This window comes from Pinus tabuliformis, chromosome 7 (genome assembly GCF_031772625.1).
Source record: "Pinus tabuliformis cultivar Carrire ecotype Pingquan chromosome 7, CPIR1, whole genome shotgun sequence".
Taxonomy (NCBI): domain Eukaryota; kingdom Viridiplantae; phylum Streptophyta; class Pinopsida; order Pinales; family Pinaceae; genus Pinus; species Pinus tabuliformis.
The window spans coordinates 1,690,638,213-1,690,650,814 of NC_142293.1; the positions used below are offsets into that span (position 1 = coordinate 1,690,638,213).

At 33.6% G+C, this 12,602-nt stretch overlaps 1 pseudogene across 1 annotated transcript; it reads right to left on the reverse strand.

Moving 5' to 3' along the window:
- Positions 1-10,429: 10,429 nt before the first annotated feature.
- Positions 10,430-11,649, reverse strand: LOC149255015 (pyruvate decarboxylase 2-like; annotated as a pseudogene). The gene is made up of 4 exons (XR_016265494.1): positions 11,558-11,649; positions 11,283-11,400; positions 10,937-11,125; positions 10,430-10,705 (listed from the first exon to the last, which is right to left on the reverse strand). The product of XR_016265494.1 is annotated as a pyruvate decarboxylase 2-like (transcript).
- Positions 11,650-12,602: the final 953 nt, after the last annotated feature.

Here is a 12,602-nt window from a genome sequence, read left to right on the forward strand (position 1 = left end):
TGAGAGTGTCCAGAATTAAAATGGCTATCATTTAATCATGTAGATTATTCGTAATATTTTCTTTTTATATTAATATAATTGAAACTATATCATTAATATATTTATATATTAGTGACGTTGAAGTATCTCTTTAAGAGTCCACCAGACTTAAGAGGTCTTACCAAATTTACTAAAAAATAAAGTGGATTTCTTTAATTTAATTTAAGATATGATTAAGGGATTTGTTTTCATAATTAAGATGTAATAATGATTGATTTGAGAAGTGGAGGATTAATTTACCATCTACATAATATTCACTATTTGAAGTGATTTATTGGAGTTAGAGATTTTAGGCTTAGATTGGATATTTCTATGTAAGGATAATTTGATCCATATTTAGTGAATCTCAACAAAATTGGCACCTTGTATATAATAGAGTCCTGAAAACAAGGGTAGAGAGTGAGATAGACAGAGAGAAGAGAAGAATAAGATAGAGAGTGGGTGTAAGAAAAGGTTTGACAGGCCAAGAAGGGAGATTATAGCAATATTTAACAACCCTCAATATAACAATTGATTAAAATTGATGATTTGATTTTGAATGTTATTCACAAGATTGTATGGATATTTGTATCTCATCTCTTGTGGGAAGGTCTCTTCAAATATTATTGAATATCAATGTTGGTCATGTTAATAAATGTTGAGCAAGAATACTACGAGATTGTGTGTTGAATTTGCAGTGGAGTCTCTCTCACACAATCTCTATGTCATGTTTTATATGAATGCTTGGGTTTTTACATTCACTATGTAATGTCTAGATTGGCAAGAATGTGAGAATTGTGAACGTAAAACGAGATCATTTTTAGCATTGTTGCAAGGAAAAATTGATATTTCATCATGAATGATCAAGAATCGTTATCGTCAGCTCTAATTCGAAGTTACAGAGTAAATTGTGGTTACAGTGCAATTCGGGGTCGTCAATCCAGACTAGAGTCAAGTGTTATAACATTACCTTTTTGCAAGTCCAAATTCATTTTATAAATAGTTCATTAGATGGAAAAAATAAAGAATTACTTGTCAACAATCTTCGTCATGTATACTAGTTTGCAACATAGTATCCAAGTCAAGGAGCATCTAAGCTTCATAATTGTTGGTAATGTAGATTTCACCTGAGTCTGGATTGAAACCACATCCCAAACTTGAGTATCTAGAGTGCACCCCACAACAAGGCTTTGAGGTCATGCCATAAAGAAATATGGTTCAAGCCTCATCCAAGCCTTCCCAAAGTGTGTCACATACAACTGATCTGGATTCCTAGATTTTCAGATTGAGAAGTTATATTCAAATTAAAGTGAAGGCATGTGAGTTGAAGCGATAAATATGGGCTAGGAAAAAGATATTTGTATCAAGGTTATATTTGAATTGGAAGGAGATTATTTGGGTCACAACATATCTGGATTAAAGAAAATGAATTATGTTCGGGGCATATATCTAGGTTAAATAAAGTATCCAGATCATTAGAAAAAAATCAGGTGTGGACCCTGTAGATTTTGGGAAGTGCACCAAAATGTTATTTGGGTTGAGACATATCTAGGTCTAAAGAAATCCAGGTCATCGGCAAGGAACTTACTAACAAATTATCCCAAATACAAGTGGAACTCTGGAAAAATGCTAAGTCTTAGTGCTTGGTTATGTGGATAGTGCATATTACACCCTTGGAGATTAGGGCTTAGAAATTCAGTGTTTTAATTTAATATAAATTTCAGGATTACACTAAGAAATTTGGAATGAAGAAAGGGTAAATTTGGGAGATAGATGCATTGGCATCAATTAGATAGATAATAAGTATTTTCAATAAAAATAAAAATAAATATTATAAAAATATATCATTGATATTTATATAGTATAATATTATTTGTATGAGGTGAATTTGATTAAATAAGGACAACGGGTGGGGTGGGATGACGAAGTCCTGCAAAGCTAGGTCATGCATTGTCTTCTACCAACCCATGACATGTAATACTAGGTATTAATGGGATGATGAAAGTCCACAAAGCTAGGTCATGCATCATCCTTTGCCCAAATCATGACATGCAGTACTAGGTATTAATGGTAACTTTCTAGTCTTATATCATGGTTCCTCCATTGTAGCAATGTCATGTTCATTTATCGATTAACATGGGTTTCAAGATAATTATATAAGGCAATGATACAACGATGTGTTTAATCAATTGGTTTTGGCTATGGGGAATGTTTATTACAATAGGATCGACCCTTGCATGCTCTAAAATATGGCTCTTCTCTCTCTACTACAAGTTGATATATCATCTCCTTTTCATTTAATTTAATTTCAAAGGTATTTTCCCTTTTCCAATTTCTCCTTAACCCAGCTACAGAGGGAATTGCAACCAGAGAACTTGCTCAAGGTTTTTTCAACTTTGCCTCCCCTACAACAAGAAATGTGATAATGCAACAAGAAGTCGAGGTTAAATTAAGCAAGAAGTGGTGAATTATGAAGAGGTAATGAATGAAGCTACAGATATTGTCCCATATATGGGAACCAGCCACACTCGTGACATGAAGTGCCATAGAATATTGCAGCTATACTAGCATACCAAAACATTGATTTCTTATTCCCTCACCAAATAGAGCACAAATACTTGCGAGCATGACTAGGCAGAGTAAAGAAGCAAGGGTGTCTTCTTCTGGCTCTAAAAAAGGAAAAGAAGTAGTGAGGATTCCTTATCTATGAGACCAATCTAGTTTCTAGGGTAAATCCTATTTACATCCCTGAGGATGCTTCGACAACCATAGCTTACAAGCAGGTTTAATTTTACTATCTATAATTTTATTTTTGTTTTATGTATTTATAGGTTTGATCAACTCATAAAGATTTTTTATTTTTAGAAATGTTAATATCTATTATCAAATTTTGAAATTTTTTTATATATGGCAGTGATGACCTTGTCCAATTTTGATGATGCCTAGTTTCTTTATGGGTAGGCTTAAAATAGTAGGTCACACGTTAGGGCCATCTAGTGTTATGGTCTTATCCATTAGCTACTAGCATTGGCTTTGTAAATATGGTATAGGAATTATATATATATAATTTAAATTTTGAGTGCAATGGTATATTGCAATATCTATAATTTGGGTAGTTGGGAAGATTGCTTGCTCTCATTCGGGCCAGAACTCAATTTTTGGAAGTGACATATTAGCATGTTGTGATAAGGATAGAGAGTTAGACACCCTAAAATAATAGTCACTTTAGTGCTCCTTAATTTTGATTAAGTCACAGATTATTAATATATCTAACCTCAAACTATTATATAAAATTTTGAATTATAATGATAGTCATATATTGCTTTATAACTTAATCTAATTCATTTCAATAAATTAATCATTTTAATGATTAAAACCATTATTAAAAATATACATACTTACTTCTATTTTTTTAAATAATTTAAAATATATAACATATTCATGTGTGTAAAATTCAATCAGAACACTTTGTCATTTGAAATAGTGCAAAATTTTCAAAATAAACAATGTGATTCTTTAAAGTAATGATTTTTTTAATTTAAATAAATTTTAAATTATGAAATGGTTTTATTAAATATTAATATTATTAATTATTTAATAAATTTTAAATTTTTAAAAGAGATTTTTTCTTTTTGGAGAGATCACATCGAATAATTTTTTGGAATTAAAGTTTTGAATCTTCTAGTGTGGTTCATTGTCAGAGCAAAAGTGGAGTATATGATCTAACATCAACAATATATATAGGTGTAGATGTGTCAGAGAAAACAAATTCATCCATTAGAAAGTCAAAAAAAAAATCAAAAAACAAATTTTTTATTTTTTTTATACGTTAAAAAGTCAAAGTCAAATGAAATCAAATGTTCAAAACAATCCTCATGTATTGAAAATAATAATAATAATAATAATAAATATATATATATATACAAAGATGAAATGCTAAAATTGTGGAGAAAATAAAGGAAGTCAAAAGAAGGATCAATACAAACTATTAAAAGCAGGATCAGTGAAAAAAAAATTAAATAAATAAAAAATTGTAAATAAAAATAAATTATAATAATAAAAATTAAATAAATAAGTAATAAAATTAAATAAAAAAGAGACTAAAGAAATAGGCAATTTCCAAAAAAAAAAAACTAGGAATAGAGAGCAGGGATCAGTTGCTGCTAATTCTCCAACCTTCATCCCTATTCAGATTTTTATCGTGCTTCTCAATTCCTAAAGCCTCCCTGAACTTCCTATTATGGAATTATCAATTTTGGCTAAAACACAGGAATCTTCAATACATATGTGGTGTTTAGTATTAGACGCATGCTCAGCTAAGGCAGACGAGCGAGATCTATTATGCCTAATATTTGCCACATGCTCTTGGATCCTTTGCTTGATGGAACAACCTATTTCTCCAATATATGGTGTTCCACATGAGCAAGGGACTAAGTAAACACCTTTCATATCTTTGGGGTCAACATGATCCTTGATTGACTTAAGGGAGCTACGAATAGTGCTGAGGGGCTTAAAGGAAGCATGCACCTTATTCTTACACAGAATGTGTGTGATCTTGTCAGTGGTTCCCCTTATGAAAGGAAGTTGCATGTAGTTTTCAAAACCAAGGGGATCCTTTTTTGGTTTAGGTCCGAGGCTAGCTTTTCAAAAATATTTGATACCTAGTGTCTATTATAGCCATTATCTTCAAAAAAAAAATTATATATATATATATATATATTAAAATATTTTTATTAAATTAAATTAATTTTATATTACATTTTATTTAGTAAATTAAATTACTTAAAATTATCTATATTTATAAATTTTAGATAATATTTTATTTAATATTCCTTGATGAGGTGTTTAGGGCTGAAGGTGAAGTGTCAGTTAGAATTCGGGCTAGGGTTCAAGGCCTCTCCCCCTCCTAACATGATAACTGATTAGTGAGTACAATAAACTCAGTCTTGGTAGTGATGCCTCCCTCCTTGCAAGACATATTGCATTAAACTCACTCATGTCAATGCCTCCACACACTTTGTGAAGGGTGTTATCTCCAAGCTCGCTAAAATGATTTCCATTTTCATTTTTTCCAATTCCTCCCAATTGTTTCCACCTCCCAACATGACTCTTTCTTGCAACTCCTCTTTCCTTGGTTCTCCTTTTGATAGCTTCTCTCTAACTTTCCTCGTTCCCTCATTAACACTAATGGATGATGGAGGACATGCATAGGTGACTGCTATCCTTTTCATCCATGGCTCCCCAAACTATAATAGTTAGAATAGTCGTCGTTTCAAAGCTAGGATGCTTATCCCCTATCATGGTAGAAACTCGGTTGAAAACGGCTTGGGACCTAGGCTCATGGTGGTCTGCACAGACAGACGACAGGAGTTGAGAATTGATTCAAAGCAATCAACAATTGGCGTTGACGATTATGGTGACTTTGAGAGTGGCCACCTCATTTTCAATCTCACTAGTTAAATCCCCCCCCCCCCCAGTCTTCAATTTTGCTCATATTCTTTCTCTTTTCTAGAATTTTAACTTTTGTGATGGAACAGTTATTCGGCTTGGGATAGTCGTGGCTGAGTTTATGGTTGTTGGGGATAGGCCCCTCCTGGTCTCTATCTTACTCCTTTGTTGGTGTTCATTACTTGAGGTCAATTGGGGAGGTAATGGTGTTTTTTATGGGGTTTCCCTTCTTTTTTTTTGGGCCTATGAGTCAATTATTGTTCCAGGTATGGTTATTGTCTCGAATGTTTGTGTCAACCCCTCTCTAGTGCATAGTTTTGTAAATCTTCTTAGTCTCCTTGTCTCAGGGTGTGGATGACGATTTCTTTGAGCATAGGGTGTGGGATTGGTGACCTTCAATTGAAATTCCACAGCCATGCAATGCCAGTGAGTTCATGTTCACAAATGCATAGGGCCTCACGGCTAGGGAGAAGACCATTAGGCATAAATTCGAGACTTTGGGGAGGAGGTAGACCAATAACCACCTCCATCTCCTGGTGGAATTGATCTCCCACCTCCATTTGATTCACTAGAAAACCAAATTCAACTGGTAACCACCATTCTAGAGCAATTCACACGCAACTGGCATGATGAATAAAATGAAATCATTACATTCATGAATGACCTTCAACATAACCAATGGGACATGATGGATATACTATTATCCTTGCATTGTGGGAAGAAAAGGACCTAGGCGAGGTTAGACATATTAGAGGTCAGATTGGCACATTTGGAAGCACACATTCATGAGGGTCTTCACCCTCCTCTACCTCCCGAAAATGGACCAAACATTCCAGGTATCCGGTAATCTTATTGATTGGGGATAAATATTGGATGCATTTTGGTTCTTGGGGCCCTTTAAATTTTTTGGGTGATCGACATATGATCTCTGTGTTTATTATTGTTATTGTCAAACTATTTTTGTCATTATCTTATGATCAATAAGTTCAGTAAAAATGAAATTAGCAATAGACTAATAACAAACTTCTCATATTATATTCTTATATAAATTAATAAAAATCTCGATTTCAAAACAAAAAAAATAACATTATATCTATCTTACTATAAACTAAATTATTATTATATAAATTTTTCCTATTTTAATTTTACTATATAAAATAAAAATAAAAATAAAAATAAATAAATTATGTTCACTTTAAACTTCAAAATTCTTTAACAACAATAAAAATAAAAATTATATCTATCTTACTATAAACCAAATTATTATTATATAATTTTTTCCTATTTTAATTTTACTATATAAAATAAAAATATGAAAATTAGTTTCACTTTAAACTTCAAAATTCTTTAATAACAATAAAAATAAAAATTATTAAATTAAATTAAATTTATATTTTTACAAATCTATCACATGACACAATGCAATAATCACGAAATTAACTATTATTTTTTTAATTTAAAAATATATATGCAATATCGCATTTTTAATTATATCACACCAATCATTGTACTCTTATAAATCTATCACAAAAGTAAATCGCGAAATAACATGATTACTAAACCAATAATTCCATTTCCTTGCTTTTGGGCAACTCCTATTTCTTACCCCATAGAAAAGTTAATGCAGTCTGACATGCAAGGGGAATAGCAGTTTCCTTGCTGCTAAAGTGCCAAAGTCAACTTTGAGGGAAATATAAATGCAAGGAAACTGCTATTTCCCTAGCATGTCAGACTGCATTAACTTTTCTATGGGGTAAGAAATAGGAGTTGCCTTGCTTTTGCCCTTTTTGAAATCTGAACTCACCACAAGTCATTATTAATATTTCATCTTTTTAAGAGTAAGTATAAAGTATGGAAATAATTAACATAGGAAATCTCCTTGATCTTAAATTTCTTAGTAAAGTTTAGAATTATTTTAGTGTTGATAATTGTGTCATTTTTAGTCTTTTCGTTTATCTTCTTTAAAAACAAGTGTTGCATGCAGCCGGTAGTCCCTGCCTATATAACCGAAAAATTAGCAAGTTGCCGATGCCAACGCTGTTGCAAGTGTGTGACAATTGTTGCCGTTGGCAAGCACTAATTGGAACGAATTGTCCAAAACGAAATTACTCGCCGATGCCAATTCCCCATTTCATTTCTTCTGTTACCAGACAGGGGCATATGGCCGGCTTGCCCGAGCAGAGTCCAGCTCTGTTTCAAAACTGATGGAAGGCACAAGAAATTTTGGGATCTTGGATGGTGATGGGGACAATTCGTACCAACAATATTTCCTATGTAGAAATTCTAGTAATTCATGCTCATAAGTTCACTCTATTACTGAGCATATTAAGAGATTCAGAATTTTGACAATCTCTCCTCAAAAATGTGAGCTGTAACTCAAATATACTCCATAATCATTGCGCAATACCCATCCAGTTACTGAGACTTATTGATTTTTATACAATAATGAACTGACAAGGAGGGACGTTGGCGCTGGAACCGAGAAAGAAAGAAATGGCAGGGCAGGGGACTTTTATTGCTAAGATTAATGGCGTGCATCGCTGGCTTGCATTACTCACTTGGGATTGCTCGCTGGTGCGAATCTATTGCTAGCTGGTAGGCTGCATTGTCCTGGTTATAATTTGTGTACAGTTTCTAGACAGATACAATATTGTTCTATATTTTCCCTGCAAGATGAAAAACAGAGCAAGCAACCACGGCGGAGACAACATTAGCAAGCCCAATCCAGTTAGGTAGTCATCAGACTTACGCAGATCACAATGGATTTTTATTCCATGTATGGATCTACAATAAGTATTGAAGGATAAATCTCAATGATTTCTTATCTCATGTAAGTATAATAAAACACTAAAATCTTGGGCATGACTTATTCATTCTGCAAACACAGAAACCCCTCTATAAACTCAATTAAGTGTGACAGAATAAGAATGAAATTACCTCGAGCGAGTTCATGGCTCTGTTGTCTATAATTTTGAGAATGTTACCTTCAGGCAACAAAATTAGCTTCATTATGGTTAAAGCTACCAATGAAACCACAACATTACAATATCAATATGCTAGCAGCGATTGTACAAAGTAAATTGAAAACCAAAACATCTAATTACAAGTACAGAGCACCGAGCGGAGGCAACCACTATGTTATTAACATTAATGAAATCTTGGCAGCCGAATTTGGATTTCAAAATGTTATCAAAATCAACGCAAAGGATACGCAGACTTTAGAATTACCATCATATAAACCCGTGTTATATCATATGCACAAGTGCACAAAATGATCAGATTCTGAGTTTAGATGGGTTTCTCTAGTGAAGACGAAAAATCAATTTAAAGAATTTAAAAGGAACAGAGAATGGCATTTTTTTTTAAATTGCAGATTTTAAAGCATTTTCCGAAATTTGATACACAGGGATCTAGGAATATTCTTGAAATTTGAAATAAATAATTTTATAACAACATTGCTCATAGAAATGTTCAATTATATTATATTATTCCACAGCTCTCATATGCAGTACCTTCGTATGGGCTTCCAAATATGGTAGACTTCAATTTTCTCCAGGTTGTGAAGAGGCATACAAATATGACAAACTTCAAGCTTCTCCAGATTGTAAAGCGGCATACAAATATGCCAGACCTCAAGCTTCTCCAGATTTCCAAGAGGCATGCAGATATGGAACATTTCATGCATCTCCAGATTTCAAAGAGGCATATAGATATGGAAAACATCAATCTTTTGCATGTCTCCAAAACACATACTTTATTTGTTTCCATTATATGATCATAATCGCATGTGAAGCCTACGCTATGGAGAATGAGCTGAATGTTGAAGGTATTCTGGTGCGCTCAGCCTAAGGTATTCTTGTGTGCTCATGCAAATGAGCTGAATGTATTCTAGTGCGCTACACTGAGGAGAATGAGTTGATCCAGGCAGAGAGTTAATATCTTAGCAGTAGTTCTTGATATTTTTATCTGTTCTGCCTGGTAACTGGGCAGCAATTATAGACCACCTGCATAATGCCAGAACTCACAGGACAAGTTTAATGTTCCAATCAATAACTGTAAAATAAAAAATTCAGTTTTGCAGATCAATGAATGAGTGGCTTTTAAGGTTGTCTTCTTTTTAACTACCTGCTACCAATACTGATATAGAGGTTACAGATGATGTTATCTTCTTCTTCTGAGAACCCTCCATGCTTTAGATTAGGTCTTAAATAGTTCAACCATCTAAGTCTGCAGCTCTTTCCACACCTTTTCAAACCTGTATGGAAAAATGTCAGTATAAAACTAGTGCAAAGTCCTCATATTTTGATGATAGAAAGACATCAAAAGATAACAGTTCTAAATTTACTGGCGTGGTCTTGGACTCGACCAGTAAGGTCATGCAGTCTGATAACCTAAGGTTGTATTGTATATCTACCAGAATAGGTGTTTCTAAACAGGATACCTTGGACTCAGAACTGGTTCAAATTATTTGGTTACAAAAATGGATCAATCCAGTAAGAGCCAATGTCGAGCATTCATACCATATCTATAAAACTAGGTGAATACAAATGTAGAAGCTAAAGTATCCATTATTCCCATTAAAAAACCATTACCCATTCAAGTCTGAATCTTACAGACAAACATCTAAACACCTGAACCCTATAAACATTGATCTGTTATTTAGATATAACAGGAGTTCTAGTGACATGATAACAAAACCTGCAAACCTATAAACATTTATCTTTTTAGATATAATAGGAATTGCAATGACAGTCAATCATGTGTTTTTTGCAGCGATTCTCGCGCATACAGATCATCTAGATCAAAAATCCATAACCAGAAATTTTGGTATTTTAATTATATTGCAAAAATAGCTCCGACTAAGTTTGACACTAAACACTAAGCATGCTAACCAGTCACCAAAAAGTAGCCCTATGTTTGTGACCACAACTTGACCTCGGATATAAGAAAGTAAATTCAGATATAAATAATTCGAACATGATCCTATAAGCCAGACCAGAGAAAGAATGACATCTCAGACATGAGCCGCAAAAAAGTGTTTCCAATTGCTAGTCTTTTCAAAGCCTCCCTACTGAGGATTTGGCGGCCTGCTGTTTGCTGCCGAGACTCTGGAACCCCACTCAAGCAACTCTTTGCTTGTATCATCCTTGTGTACAATAACTTCAATGAAGCATAAGCAATCCTTTTTGGGTCCTAGGGCAGTTTTAATAGCCTCTACAGCCTCTTCTTCCGTCTTAACCTGCACAGAAAGAAGGGGTGCTGTTAAATAACAAAACAAATACCTGGTACAGAGTACTTAGGCATCCTGCATTTTCTAGGGCTGAGAAAAAACGATGAAAAGCTGACAATAACAACAAAACTGCCATGATAAGAATCAAAAAGAGAGGAGTAGATTAAGATCACCAATCTGATACAGAGTTTTGACCAACTAAAGGTAAGTCCCAAAGTCTACAATAATGTAAAAAAATACCTTGGCAGTCTAGCATTTCCCTTCACCGTTATGAATGGCATCTACTAAACCGGTGTAGTTCCAATTCTTTATGACATTGTATGGGCCATCATGTATTTCAACTTCTATAGTATATCCTCCATTATTAATCAGAAAAATGATAGGATTTTGCCCATTTCGAATCATAGTAGACACATCCTGGACTGTCACCTGTTGAAATAAGGAAGAATACATTTAGGGATAAAAACTTACTAATTTTTGGACAAAACAGATAACCCGAAGGAATTTAATATTTCAAATACAGATTCATTGTTATTCATTAAATAAAATATTACAGAATTTTATATAAAAATCCTTGCATCTGCACCTGAAAGCTTCCATCACCAATGCATGATATTAAACGCTTCTCTGGCATTGCTTGAGCATATCCCAGTGTTTCTCCTACAGATCAACCTATCGATCCATACTGCATTTGGAACTCATACCTACCAAACATACATTTAGCTCAACGAGCAAACAGCTGCAAATATACAGACAAATATACTTGCGAACAGAGCACCATGAGAGTGACAAATAGAGCAGCATAATAGCAGGTCCCTCTCATCAGAGAACAAACATTTCTCTTTCATCACTCGTTGCTACCACTCCTGCCACTGTAGACTTCGGCTTTGAAGCCTATCCAACAAAAGTCTCACCGGAAACCTTCCTCCGCAGATGGTAAAGACTAATTTCATATTGGGTTTGGTGGCAAGAAATTGAGAGGAGGTGGTAGCCAGCTACATGAGAGGTGGCAGACGGTGGTAGCCAGCTGCCTGAGAGGTGAGAGGTGGCAACTATATAATAAACTTTGCATGTGCCTAAGTTTCATGTTTGTCACCACAATTTTCTAGACTTTGGATAAAATATAACTTGTCACCACATTTTTACATTGGTATAAGAGAAGCCTGCAATAAGAGGTCCTTTCTTGCCCAGCCAAAAACCTTCGTTAAAATTTTGATAGACGAAAATTGTCATTCTAAAACATTGGTTAAACGATGATAACGCCAAAAAAAACATGGTCAGCAAATGAATTAATACACGGTCAACGATCTATCGATCGCTATAGTCCCAGGCAGGGACTAATAAGATATCTAAGTCCCTCTTAGGAACAAAAATATTTTGGTGGGCATGAATTTTATCCATTTTTTTATTGTTAGGTCATTGATTAACTATAGAGCGATCACGCTATTGCATTATATTTTCTGTATTAAAAATTTTCAAATTTTTTTATGCATTTCCTAGATTAAATTTTGGTTTCAGATCATTCGTATAATAAATTTGGCTGGTGTATTTTCCGCAGCCACTACCAAGGTAGCTGAGGAATACGTCAATATGTTGTCTTGTTTTTCTCTTTCTCTCTTTCTTTCTATTCTAGCTGACATTATTGAAATGAATATTATTTTTAAGAGGGAACAACAAGATGGGAATTTATTTTAGTGGGTATGTTTTCTAGTTATTTTTAGAGAGAACAAATAAAATGGGAATTTACTTTAATTTTATTTATGTTAATTTTTTATAAAATAATTAACACATTCATATAAGTTAAATGGTTGATAAGGTATTAAAACACTTACTTTAGGATTAATCTCACATTATTTTCAAAACAAATTATCAAAATTAAGTAAATTATATTATTATTATTATTAAC